The 14,329-nt window shown below is 36.5% G+C and overlaps 1 protein-coding gene across 1 annotated transcript in view; it reads left to right on the top strand.

The window, feature by feature from the left end:
* The window catches only part of Ccn (cellular communication network factor protein Ccn), a 419,483-nt gene that overhangs the window by 313,676 nt on the left and 91,478 nt on the right, over nt 1–14,329 (top strand). The gene's annotated exons all lie outside the window — the stretch shown is intronic.

The raw sequence follows: 14,329 nt of genomic DNA on the forward strand, positions 1-14,329 counted from the left end.
TCTTGTCTAAAATCCTTACCCTAAAAGTTTTTTTTTAAAAAAAATGATTGTAAAATTTCTCTAGAGAATTGTTAAAAGGGGGCAAGTTTGTAAAGGGACATAAACATTAAAAGTGCAAGGAAAATTAAATAACTACCCCAGACACATATATACGCGTATATAATGCCTGTGTATCTCAAAAGTTAAAAACATTAGTTAAAACACTGCCATCATTTTCCAAAATGGATGACAAACAGTTGGGAAAGTATAATAAATAAAAAATACTAAATAAATAATTAAGTAGTAATTAATTTTAGGAATGTTTGAATCAAAATTATAATATCAAATAATTGTAATCATTTTGATATCACTATTTTATATTCTAGTATATTCTACAATTAGAAATGCTTATATTTCATATATGTAATTGTTACACAAATTCTTGTATGGTGAAAGACAAGTGAATGATCCCAATTGATTAGATTGGTTATGTATTTGATTACTTGTGTTATCGGTGTGTGTATATTTGTGTATGTGTTAATTGTATTGGTTCTGTTTGTTTTATGTGTATAAATTTATTTTTGGTGTCAATGCTTATCTGCCTTTTGTAATTGGAGGTTTTAATTCTGCTGAGGCGGTAATTAAATAAATAAATATATAAAAGACAGTGTACGAAAATAAGCAGAAAGAAATGTGTTTTGAAAGAGGCCCTCTTTAGAATAAAATCCATGAATCTTAGTAATGTAATTCAGAGAAGCACGTTATCAAGAAATGTACCAACTTTGTAACTGTAATAGGGCAAGACCTGAAGTTAATAAAATTCGCAGGGCTTGTAACTATTTCTGTAGCTTTTTAAACCAGAATTCAAAGTATACTCTGTCCCGGCAATCTCTGGAGCAAACGAACGAAAACACGTCTCTGCGCAAGTAGTGACTCTTGATGGCTCGACCAATGAACGTATGAGAGTGTAAGTGGAGAGGAAACACATACCAACCGTTTGCAACAGCGCGTTATCTGCTTTGCTTCATTCATTCGCTTCCTCCACTTCTCTTCCGTTATGAGCGGCATGGCTTCACACATTCTCGGGACAGAGTATAGATGTTTCTTAGCAGTGGCGACCATTGTTGTAATTGTAATTTTTTAATTGTTTAAATTATATGTTAGTCTATTGTAATTGGAGCGAAAGCTCTGCTATAGGTGAAATAAATAAATAAATAAATTAGTGGGCCGAGGGGGTAGTTGCCCCCCCACCACTATTTCAACTTTTGCTCCCGCATTATTCTAAACCTTATCTGCAAAGGGAAAGTCCTCTAGTTTGCCCCCCTAGTTTTGTAGTTGTCACGTGCCAGTTTCACACGACACAATGAATGTTGCAAGGAGGAATGGTTTCTCGGAATCGACAAGAGATGGCAGCACGCTATATATAGAGGAGTGAAGGAAATTATAAAAAACTTAAGAGCGGAGAAGAGGGATTATATATATTATAGTAAATTGAGAAATATATAAAAGAAGAGTTCAAATACTATAATAGAAGTAAATAGAATGATGTATATAGTAATTTGAAAGAATTAAGAATATAGCCGCATATGAAACGTTTAGGAAAGTTATTAAGTGAGCAAATGAATTCAGAAATGTATCTCAATTTCTTTTTGATTCTCTGACGAGGAGAACATCGTCAGCTTTTGCATTTGTCCGTTCCCGGTGGCGCTGTGGTCAATTAGACGCCCCGAAGCACTTTGCGGTTGCGCTTCTTTTTAGTCGCACTGGGCCATTGGCAGCGCTTTTTATTAGCGATCCTGGTTTTCCCCTTTGGTCGTCAAATAGGAGGTGGCGCTATTGTCAGTTTAGTCGACCCTACTCTTTCTACAAGTATAGCTTGTATTGTTTGACAAAGAAGCGGGGGCAAAGCGAGCACATAAATAAGATTACGCTTTAAAGGAAGATAATAAATTAAACGAAGAAAAGAAGAAGAAGCCTTTTCGATTATCAAAGAAGAAGAAGCCTTTTGATAATAAAAGAAGAAGAAGCCTTTTCCATATTAAAAAAAAAGAAGAAGCTGTTTCCATAATAAAAGAAGAAGAAGCTTTTTCCATATTAAAAGAAGAAGCCTTTTAGAAGAAGAAGAAGCCGTTTCCATAATAAAAGAAGAAGAAGCTTTTCCATATTAAAAGAAGAAGAAGCCTTTTAAAAGAAGAAGCCATTAAAAGAATAAGCCTTTTGATGAAAGAAGAAGAAGCCTTTTCGATTATACATATATATATATATATTATTTTTTTTTCTCTGTATTTTGTCAAGTTCTCAGAATATAGATCCGCATTTTACTATATCCTCTTGGCTATAAAACGCTTTCTTATTTGGAATTCTCAAACAAAGAACCTATCCCCCTGAGATTAAGATATTTGTAGCCGTGGTAAATAACATGTAAGTATGTACCCACAAGGGGCGTAGCATTAGTGGCGACCAACGTTGCGGCTAGCAGAATTGTGACTAAGAAAGCGAAAAAGGAAGAAAGCCAAAATGGAGGAAGAAAATAAGTAGTGCAGGTTGGCCGGTTCTGCGCCCGAAAATGGGGCTCGGTGGGGCTCGCAGTGTTGCCAGCTGCTTATTCGAAAAAATCACCAAGGTTTTTCTTGGTCTAACCTAACCTAAAGCAAGGAGCTGGCAATCTTGCTTGAGAGTTCACAAACCGGAAGTGGAGCTCGGTGGGGCTCGCAGTGTTGCCAACTTCTTACTCGAAAAAATCACCAAGGTTTTTTTTGGTCTAACCTAACCTAAAGCAAGGAGCTGGCAATCTTGCTTGAGAGTTCTGCAACCGGAAGTGGGGCTCGCAGTGTTGCCAACACCTACTCGAAAAAAAATCACCAAGGTTTTTGTCTTGGTCTAACCTAACCTAAAGCAAGGAGCTGACAACCTTGCTTGAGGCTTGCCTTACAGTGCATAAAGCAAAGTTGGCAACCTACTGGTATTTTTGCCATAGTTTTTTACAAAAAAGAGAGAGGAGAGAGAGAGGGAAGAGTTAAACAACCGACAGCTGCCAACACCCACCCTAACCTAACCTAACCTAACCTAACCTAACCTAACCTAACCTAACCTAACCTACTCTAACCTAACCTAACCTAACCTAACCTAACCTAACCTACTCTAACCTAACCTAACCTAACCTAACCTAACCTACTCTAACCTAACCTAACCTACTCTAACCTAACCTACTCTAACCTAACCTAACCTAACCTAACCTAACCTACTCTAACTTAACCTAACCTAACCTAACCTAACCTAACCTAACCTAAAGCAAGGAGCTGGCAATTTTACTTAAGACTTGCCTTACAGTGCATAAAGCAAGGTTGCCAACCTACTGGTATTTTTGCCATAGCCTTTTACAAAAAAGAGAGAGAAGAGAAAAAGGAAAAAGTTAAACAACCGACAACTGCCAACACCCACCTACAGCCTTTTTCTTCTTGGTCTAACCTAGCCTAAAGCAAGGAGCTGGCAACTTTGCTTGAGGCTTGCCTTACAGTGCATAAAGCAATTTTTGCCAACCTACATATACTAAACAAGGAGAGTCGGCAACAAATATGTACTGCCGTAAAAGAGAGAGAGATGGGTGGATGGTAATATAGTATGTGCATGCGTGTGTGCGTATAATATGTAGCATTATTAACTAGAGTGTGTTGGCAATTTACTTACAACTAAAAAAAAATAGAGATGCCAACTTTGCTGTAAGATGAAGAGAGAGAGAGATTTATGGCTGGCAACAGTAATGAGCGAATGCGCCATATTGTAATTTTTTAACTCTGGCAATGTTTGTATATCGTGACCTTTGTAAACCTCTCTCAAGAGAACGATGTGCCACACACACACACGCGTGCGCGTATGTATTGTGACGCAAGCAAACAGACAAAATAATAATAATTGTTGTTTTTTAGGATTCCTGGCCCCCATAACCCCGCCAGGAGTGCGTGGTGCCCAACCAAAAAGTAAAGGTTTTCCCGTACGGCCTTCGAACGTAAAATTGATTGACGTGGGGGGGGGGCGAATCTCTTCGGGGATGTTTTTCAATTTGTATATTTACCTGTGCATACTATTTATTATTAATTTAGCCGGGTTCTGTTTGACGTCTATTTTCGATAACGCTTTTACTGTTTCCAACGTACTTAGGTTTTTTGATAGACGACAACGACGGAGTCATCAATGAGTAAACATCTGTGAACTCGGTGAACAAGTCAACTTTTTTTCAGTACGTCAATATTTTTTTTCTTATTTCTTAGTGAATGGGTTATGGATGACTTGCAACGACGAAGGCCTTCTAGCAACACGTACTTAGCTTATGCCTCTTCCACCGAACATTCAACACGAGAGGGCTGTGTTAAATATACAGAACAGCAATAACAAGTGTTTTTTTGGTGTATATTGGGCCGCACTGCATCCTGTTTATTGCAAAAATAATCCACAGTGGGTTGGATATTACAAACAATACGAGTCCGAGTTTTGAAAGTGTAATGTCTGGCATCGAATACCCGGTGACTATTTCTGTTACATCAAAATTCGAAACACGAGCACGAGATGCAGAAGGAAAACGCTTAATCATCAACGTGTATTCCTATACGTTGGATAAACATGTCGTGCATCCCGTCAGGATAAGCGATGTCGACGATGATGATGCTCGTGTGATTAATCTTCTTCTAATTTCAAACGACAGTGTTCACTATTACTGTCTCAGGAATGTTATGCTTTTTTTTCTCTATAAAAAAGAGAGATTTGCGTTGATTGTTTGGTTAAAAAGAATTTCCTAATTATTTGTTTTTTTGTCACAAGAATTGTTTGAATTTCAAACATTCCTAAGTGTTTGCTTAAAGATTGATGCATTAACCTGTTAAGAATGTCATATTAATAATACCGGCTCGGAAATGTCATGTCCTCTTCCTCTATAGAAGGTCATATAAATGTGCTAATTGGTTGGTTAGGGGGGATTTTTTGATTAGTAAATTGAGGTTATAAATACGTACGTATAAAGGTTTTGCTAATATGGAATGCTAAAGCTTAGTACTTGGCTCTCTCAGAGATTCGAATTCTATTAGGTTAAACAGCATAGAAATTTCACAGCAAGAATTCTCATATTTACTGACGATATTCTTAACAACCTGTGTTTTGATTCCACTACAAAAACTGTATACAAAATATGCAGCCCCTAGAATAAAATGGATGAGGCTTATGAACCTCGACCTATACAGTTGCACAATCTGGCAATGAATAGATGTTGTTTTTTTTATTAAGCATAGCAGAGTGTTTTCGCTTATTTTAATATCAGGCAACAATGTTAGAAAAGTGGCCCCAAGAATAAAATTTAAAATCACTAATGTGATATGAACTTTTTTACTTGTGTGTATTTGAATATGAAAATGAGGTACTTTGAATAATTGAGGGGGACAATCACAAGTAAGCTTGCAATGGTATTGGGAGGTGTCACGAGTTCAAATTTTAGACGATTTCTGTTAATCTGCTAAGGCGATATCAGTACGAAAAAAATTGTAAAAAAGAAGAGGCTAATGGCAACGATGAGGATGAATAATGATAATTATGATGAAATTGATGTGTGGCACTTAGAAAACAAAAACTTCAAAGTGTATTGCACCAACAGCTACAATTGTCCCCCTCTCCCCAAAATACAAGGCAGTTAACAGAGGTGTGTATATTTGTTGGTTTACGAGTCTGAGGGCTTAAGTTAGTATATTCACTATAGCTATACATATTAAAAAAATGAAATGACCTGAGCAATAAAATATAACAATACCGATTCTAACTTTTTTGTCGGATGACGTAGTGGTAACGTTTGTTGCAATCACACCTCTGATGGTGTATAAAACTTAAATGTTTTGCATAACATGAAATATTGTTAATGGGAATGTGTTGTTTCTAATGTTAAATATAGAAAGCAGATAACAAGAAAAAAAAAAGAAATAATGTTGCAGGTAGATACGGAGCCTCAGCCCAAACACATATATGATCAGACAGGATGTCAACGATGCATTCATAACTAACATGTGATTATTCAAAAATTGAAATAGTACAGTGGGAAACAACTAACTAACTAACTCTCTATGTTTTTTTTTAAACCGGCACGAATGAGAAAGGAATAAAGGAGATTTTTACAGGAATCTTGTTGGGAAACCTGATGGTAAAGGACCAAAACGAACATGGAGATGAATCTAAAAGAAATCTGTAAAGATTGGAATAGAATATATATAAATTTTGCTCAGGATAAGTACAAATTGAACTGTAACTACGAATTTTCAGAATCAAGAGTGCTAGAGAATTAATTAATTAATTAATATTTAATATAATGAAGGTAGTAATATAGTATTCTTATTGAGAAGAGAATTTCTACAAAACTTATTTTTCCTCGTACGTTTACTAATAGCAGTTACATTTGACATGTTTGACTAATCGCGAATCAACGTACGGAAGCCGTTGGAAGCAGTTTGAAGACTGAAATGGCTATGGAAGGACACTTATTATAATGTTAATATCTTAGTATAATGTTTTGAGAATTGCTTCTCGATAATGTTTGGTATATAATTTAATCTGTTGTTAGATAAATACATAATTATCAGAATTTAAGGATGGAAAATATGAAGAGCGAATGAATGATACGTTTGACTAATCGTGAAGATAAGTATCACAGTACGTTTTATCGTTTCTTATATAAACGTTGAAACGTTTAAGAACGTATAAGAACGTTTACTGAAACGTTTTAACGACAATGATACTGACATAATTGATGAATGTGTACTGACAAAAAAAAACAAAAAACTCCTCGCGACCTCACGCCCAAGCCATACGTAGGGGAGGGATGCACGGAAGCAGGGTTGGCAGTGCATACGGGCCAAACTGTCTACGCAGAACGAGAAGAAAAGTAAGCAAGAAATTGAAGTTCATCAAAAAAATAGGTTTTTACAGTAAAAAAAATACGCAAGAAGTGAGAGATGTTAAGATAGTGAATTAAGATAGAGCATACCTGCACTATAAAGTTTAGTCGCTATCGGTTATGTCTTCTATGCCACTCATGTCATCCTCGTTGATGGGATGATCTTCCAAGGAGCTATCATCTTCCAAGGGACTATCAACGTCAGAATCACCGTCGTCGGCAATATTGATAATGAGTCTCTCTGTTGCACTATCGATTAACGGTTCTGCCTTGAGATATTCATCCTCAATATTTTTAACGTGATTTGACACTTTTTCCCACGCTGAAAGTGGTAACGTGGCTACAAATTCTGTGCACAAATTAGTAACTGATTCCACAGTAAACTTCACGTTCTTTTTCGAAATGTATTGTTTCATGTCTGTCCATATCAGTTCTATCGGGTTAAGATCTGGGTGGTATGGCGGTAAACGTACAACAGAATGACCGTATTCTGCTAAGATGGAATCAATTTTGAACATCTTCAAACGGGGTTTGTTAAGTTTCACCAACGAATACAATTCTAATTTGAACATGTGTGCGTCAAAGGGGATGTTGTTTTGAACTAGCCACTGCATCATAGTATCTTTTCGGGAGGAGGAAGAAGGTGCAGGATTTATTTGTACGTTATGGTATGAGGCGTTGTCAACAACAACCACACTGTTTGGTGTCAAATTTGGGATCAACTTCTCTCGTAGCCACTTCTCAAAATTTTGGGGCATTCATATCATGGTGGTAATCGCCAGAAGACTTTCCAGATTTGAACGTTAACAGTGCACCTGGAGCAAAACCCTCTTCGCCGCCAGCATGGACAACAATTACACGTTGCCCTTTAGACGCCGGTGCTTTGACGCCAGTCGCGGTTCCATCCAAGCTTCTTTCTTTGTTGTCGAGCTGTGAAAATGAGTCTCGTCAACGTAAACAATGGGTCGCCCTTGTCGACGAAAGATTTTTATGGCTTTGAGGTAAGATGAACGTAAACTTCTTATTTCGTCCTTTTCTATAAGCAGTTGTCTATTATTTTCTGCTTTTTTCCACTTAAACCCTAGATCACGTATTATCTTGCGCACACACCAGACACTGCCTTCGAACCCTATTCTTTGTTTCAAAACCCTTCGGATACCTTCTAACGTTGGCCTTTCTCCATCCGTAATGTGAAATTCGTGCACAACACGCCTAACAACACACTTATCGAACTCGTCTATATCACTCTTGATTTTTCGGCGAGGTCGTGTTTATGGGGCGTTTCCGACCCAGCACACGGGTGAGAGAGTTTCTTGTCCCACCTCTTCTAGTTGAATGATCGACCGGCTGAAGAGGAAAGCTTTTAGTTCATTGAACTTTACAGAAAAAACACAAGACAGCAAACCAACACTTATCCTAACTGGATTAAAAACTAAAACGAAATCATACACAAGGCATTTTTAAACAATTTACTAGAACTCTGTAAAATGATTAACTGGATTCTCTTCCAGCGGCAAATTGTTGTTGCCTTGTTTGTTCCTGAAAAGGGAGTTTGGAACAGTTCGGGTTTTATCACAATTTCTACAAATCTAGCATGAAAAAACTCGGCCATCTGAATGTTATTATTGCATTGAGGACGTTTGAATTACAAGAATACTCAACTCTACAAAAAAAAAATGTCAACTTAATCTACAAATAGAGAGATGAAACAGGTTTCGACAAAACATTTCTTTCCCTCTGATCACTCATAAATTGCTTCCATTATTTTTTTATTGTTGTGCATCAAGAATTTTGTTTTAAAATTTTGTTTACATTATATCATATTTGCTTTAACAACGTTATTGTCATAATTTTAACGTGCTTCATGTATGTCACTTCCGACAATTTGTAACATATGTATCGTATATTTATTTGGTTCATTTTAGTAAGGGTTGAATTATACTTGGTCTACTGTATTTTATTACGACAGGTATGGGAAGGATGGGCAAGTGCAGGTCACCTGTTCCCCTGCCTGATTTAGCATCGTACGCCACTGGTCAACGGTGATATATGGACATTTAATGATTTTTTTTTTTAACGCCGCTGATACATGGACGTCTTCACGATTTTTTCCAGGAAGGGACAAGCATGGCATTTTTCTAAGCGAGGGGGGACAACAACAATAAGACAGAAACACCCCAAAAAAATAGTATTACTCCCTTTAAAAAAATTATTCAGTTTCACGTTATCATGTTCCTGCAACGCCCCTTACAATAATTAACATATATTACTAAGACTGAAATGAAATTATATGCGTGAAATATGTACTTTTTCATTGACTTTCATTTCCGGGTGGCGTGGCCCCGCTTGGCCCCTCTCTTCCGGACGTCCATGCGAATGGAGAAATCATTCCAACCAGTCTCAGTTAATGGAATTATAAGGTGACTAGATTTGTTAAATCAATATACAAGAACAACAAAAAAAAATCCTTAATTGTTAGTTCTATGCATCATAAGCCACGAGAATCATGGAAGATCTATACTGTAATAATGAATTGAAGGAAATCATGCCGAGTTTTTATTTTTAGGCTACCTGTTCACGTAGGAATGGAAAGGTGCACAAAAAGAATTACAAAAATGTATGTAAAAGAAAACCAAGTATTTCGATCAAGTTATTTCTATAATTGTAATAAAGAATGACCAATTGTCTTTTCAACTAAGTACAGTATAAGTTTCAATTTGTCTTTTCCGGGTTATTAATTTTGCCTTGCCTTTCATCGTATATTTATCATGATTCTTAATTTTAAACAAATCTTACATAAGTTGGTAAAAAAATAGGACACCGAAACTATAGGAAAAAATATACTGTGATATAGAAACAAACACAAAGGAAACACCAATAACATTAACGCAGGTCAAACCAAAACCATTTGTCGTTGAGAGCTAAACTCACATCCACGAACTCGCAGAAAAATTCCCATGGAATTCGCTATTCGTCTGATATTGAATACCCAATGATGCTTTCTGTTATGTAATAGACACTTATGAAGTGAATACATTACGAGGGCTACTATTTATATTTTGAGCCTTGGCAACACTGATTGAAGTTAGGCCCGATTTGATGTTTGCACGGAATCGTCTGGCATTATTGACCATAACGTACTTCAAATGTTTTTTTCAATAGCTTGATTTGTGTTGTTTATGTTGCCTTGGAAATTACGCGACAACAATAAAATGAAATTAACTCGAGAACATTTTCTTGCGATGATTTTTTACGATTTTCGACGTGGATTATCAAGACAAGAGTGCATCGATCAACTTACTTCCACATTTAACAATGAAGCCGCATCCTTTGCTATTGTGAAATGCTGGTATAACGAATTTAATCATGGCCGCCATTCGCTCACCGACGAGATTAGCGAAGGTCGTCCAAAATCAGTTGTTGTTCAAGAAAACATTGATGCTGTGCAAAACCTAATACTGCAAGATCGTCATGTGACATACTGTGAGATTGAGGCAACCATAGGCATTAGTTCCACCAGCATATATAAAATATTACATGATCATTTAGCTGTGAGAAAGGTATGTTCTCGTTGGATCCCACACAATTTGACAAAAACTCAAAAAGACGCTCGCGTCAATTGGTGCAAACATATGCTCAATAAATACAATCGTGGTGCTTCAAAAGACGTATATAAGATTGTAACAGGTGACGAATCATGGATATATGCATATGAGCCGGAACGTAAACAGCAGTCGACTGTATGGGTGTTTCAAGATGAACCCAATCCAACAAAAGTTGTTCGCGCTCGAAGCACATCGAAACAAATGGTCGCCTGTTTTTTTTTGGGAAAACTGGTCATGTGGCAACTGTGTCTTTAGAGGAACGTAGAACGGTCAACTCTGAATGGTACACAACAATTTGTTTGCCAGAGGTCTTCGGTCAAATACGGAAAACAAACAAACGCCGTCGTGGACAACGATTTTCGTCGGTGGAAGACGCAGTTGATGCGTTCAAAAACCATATTATGTAGGTGTCTCAAGAAGATTGGAAAAACTGCTTTTGTTAGGCTCAAGATATAAATAGTGCCCAAAATTTTGAGAAGTGGCTACGAGAGAAGTTGATCCCAAATTTGACACCAAACAGTGTGGTTGTTGTTGACAACGCCTCATACCATAACGTACAAATAAATCCTGCACCTTCTTCCTCCTCCCGAAAAGATACTATGATGCAGTGGCTAGTTCAAAACAACATCCCCTTTGACGCACACATGTTCAAATTAGAATTGTATTCGTTGGTGAAACTTAACAAACCCCGTTTGAAGATGTTCAAAATTGATTCCATCTTAGCAGAATACGGTCATTCTGTTGTACGTTTACCGCCATACCACCCAGATCTTAACCCGATAGAACTGATATGGACAGACATGAAACAATACATTTCGAAAAAGAACGTGAAGTTTACTGTGGAATCAGTTACTAATTTGTGCACAGAATTTGTAGCCACGTTACCACTTTCAGCGTGGGAAAAAGTGTCAAATCACGTTAAAAATATTGAGGATGAATATCTCAAGGCAGAACCGTTAATCGATAGTGCAACAGAGAGACTCATTATCAATATTGCCGACGACGGTGATTCTGACGTTGATAGTCCCTTGGAAGATGATAGCTCCTTGGAAGATCATCCCATCAACGAGGATGACATGAGTGGCATAGAAGACATAACCGATAGCGACTAAACTTTATAGTGCAGGTATGCTCTATCTTAATTCACTATCTTAACATCTCTCACTTCTTGCGTATTTTTTTTACTGTAAAAACCTATTTTTTTGATGAACTTCAATTTCTTGCTTACTTTTCTTCTCGTTCTGCGTAGACAGTTTGGCCCGTATGCACTGCCAACCCTGCTTCCGTGCATCCCTCCCCTACGTATGGCTTGGGCGTGAGGTCGCGAGGAGTTTTTTGTTTTTTTTTGTCAGTACACATTCATCAATTATGTCAGTATCATTGTCGTTAAAACGTTTCAGTAAACGTTCTTATACGTTCTTAAACGTTTCAACGTTTATATAAGAAACGATAAAACGTACTGTGATACTTATCTTCACGATTAGTCAAACGTATCATTCATTCGCTCTTCATATTTTCCATCCTTAAATTCTGATAATTATGTATTTATCTAACAACAGATTAAATTATATACCAAACATTATCGAGAAGCAATTCTCAAAACATTATACTAAGATATTAACATTATAATAAGTGTCCTTCCATAGCCATTTCAGTCTTCAAACTGCTTCCAACGGCTTCCGTACGTTGATTCGCGATTAGTCAAACATGTCAAATGTAACTGCTATTAGTAAACGTACGAGGAAAAATAAGTTTTGTAGAAATTCTCTTCTCAATAAGAATACTATATTACTACCTTCATTATATTAAATATTAATTAATTAATTAATTCTCTAGCACTCTTGATTCTGAAAATTCGTAGTTACAGTTCAATTTGTACTTATCCTGAGCAAAATTTATATATATTCTATTCCAATCTTTACAGATTTCTTTTAGATTCATCTCCATGTTCGTTTTGGTCCTTTACCATCAGGTTTCCCAACAAGATTCCTGTAAAAATCTCCTTTATTCCTTTCTCATTCGTGCCGGTTTAAAAAAAAACATAGAGAGTTAGTTAGTTAGTTGTTTCCCACTGTACTATTTCAATTTTTGAATAATCACATGTTAGTTATGAATGCATCGTTGACATCCTGTCTGATCATATATGTGTTTGGGCTGAGGCTCCGTATCTACCTGCAACATTATTTCTTTTTTTTTTCTTGTTATCTGCTTTCTATATTTAACATTAGAAACAACACATTCCCATTAACAATATTTCATGTTATGCAAAACATTTAAGTTTTATACACCATCAGAGGTGTGATTGCAACAAACGTTACCACTACGTCATCCGACAAAAAAGTTAGAATCGGTATTGTTATATTTTATTGCTCAGGTCATTTCATTTTTTTAATATGTATAGCTATAGTGAATATACTAACTTAAGCCCTCAGACTCGTAAACCAACAAATATACACACCTCTGTTAACTGCCTTGTATTTTGGGGAGAGGGGGACAATTGTAGCTGTTGGTGCAATACACTTTGAAGTTTTTGTTTTCTAAGTGCCACACATCAATTTCATCATAATTATCATTATTCATCCTCATCGTTGCCATTAGCCTCTTCTTTTTTACAATTTTTTTCGTACTGATATCGCCTTAGCAGATTAACAGAAATCGTCTAAAATTTGAACTCGTGACACCTCCCAATACCATTGCAAGCTTACTTGTGATTGTCCCCCTCAATTATTCAAAGTACCTCATTTTCATATTCAAATACACACAAGTAAAAAAGTTCATATCACATTAGTGATTTTAAATTTTATTCTTGGGGCCACTTTTCTAACATTGTTGCCTGATATTAAAATAAGCGAAAACACTCTGCTATGCTTAATAAAAAAAACAACATCTATTCATTGCCAGATTGTGCAACTGTATGGGTCGAGGTTCATAAGCCTCATCCATTTTATTCTAGGGGCTGCATATTTTGTATACAGTTTTTGTAGTGGAATCAAAACACAGGTTGTTAAGAATATCGTCAGTAAATATGAGAATTCTTGCTGTGAAATTTCTATGCTGTTTAACCTAATAGAATTCGAATCTCTGAGAGAGCCAAGTACTAAGCTTTAGCATTCCATATTAGCAAAACCTTTATACGTACGTATTTATAACCTCAATTTACTAATCAAAAAATCCCCCCTAACCAACCAATTAGCACATTTATATGACCTTCTATAGAGGAAGAGGACATGACATTTCCGAGCCGGTATTATTAATATGACATTCTTAACAGGTTAATGCCTCAATCTTTAAGCAAACACTTAGGAATGTTTGAAATTCAAACAATTCTTGTGACAAAAAAACAAATAATTAGGAAATTCTTTTTAACCAAACAATCAACGCAAATCTCTCTTTTTTATAGAGAAAAAAAGCATAACATTCCTGAGACAGTAATAGTGAACACTGTCGTTTGAAATTAGAAGAAGATTAATCACACGAGCATCATCATCGTCGACATCGCTTATCCTGACGGGATGCACGACATGTTTATCCAACGTATAGGAATACACGTTGATGATTAAGCGTTTTCCTTCTGCATCTCGTGCTCGTGTTTCGAATTTTGATGTAACAGAAATAGTCACCGGGTATTCGATGCCAGACATTACACTTTCAAAACTCGGACTCGTATTGTTTGTAATATCCAACCCACTGTGGATTATTTTTGCAATAAACAGGATGCAGTGCGGCCCAATATACACCAAAAAAAACACTTGTTATTGCTGTTCTGTATATTTAACACAGCCCTCTCGTGTTGAATGTTCGGTGGAAGAGGCATAAGCTA

This window comes from Lepisma saccharinum, chromosome 23 (assembly GCF_977018435.1).
Source record: "Lepisma saccharinum chromosome 23, izLepSacc3.1, whole genome shotgun sequence".
In the NCBI taxonomy this organism is placed as follows: domain Eukaryota; kingdom Metazoa; phylum Arthropoda; class Insecta; order Zygentoma; family Lepismatidae; genus Lepisma; species Lepisma saccharinum.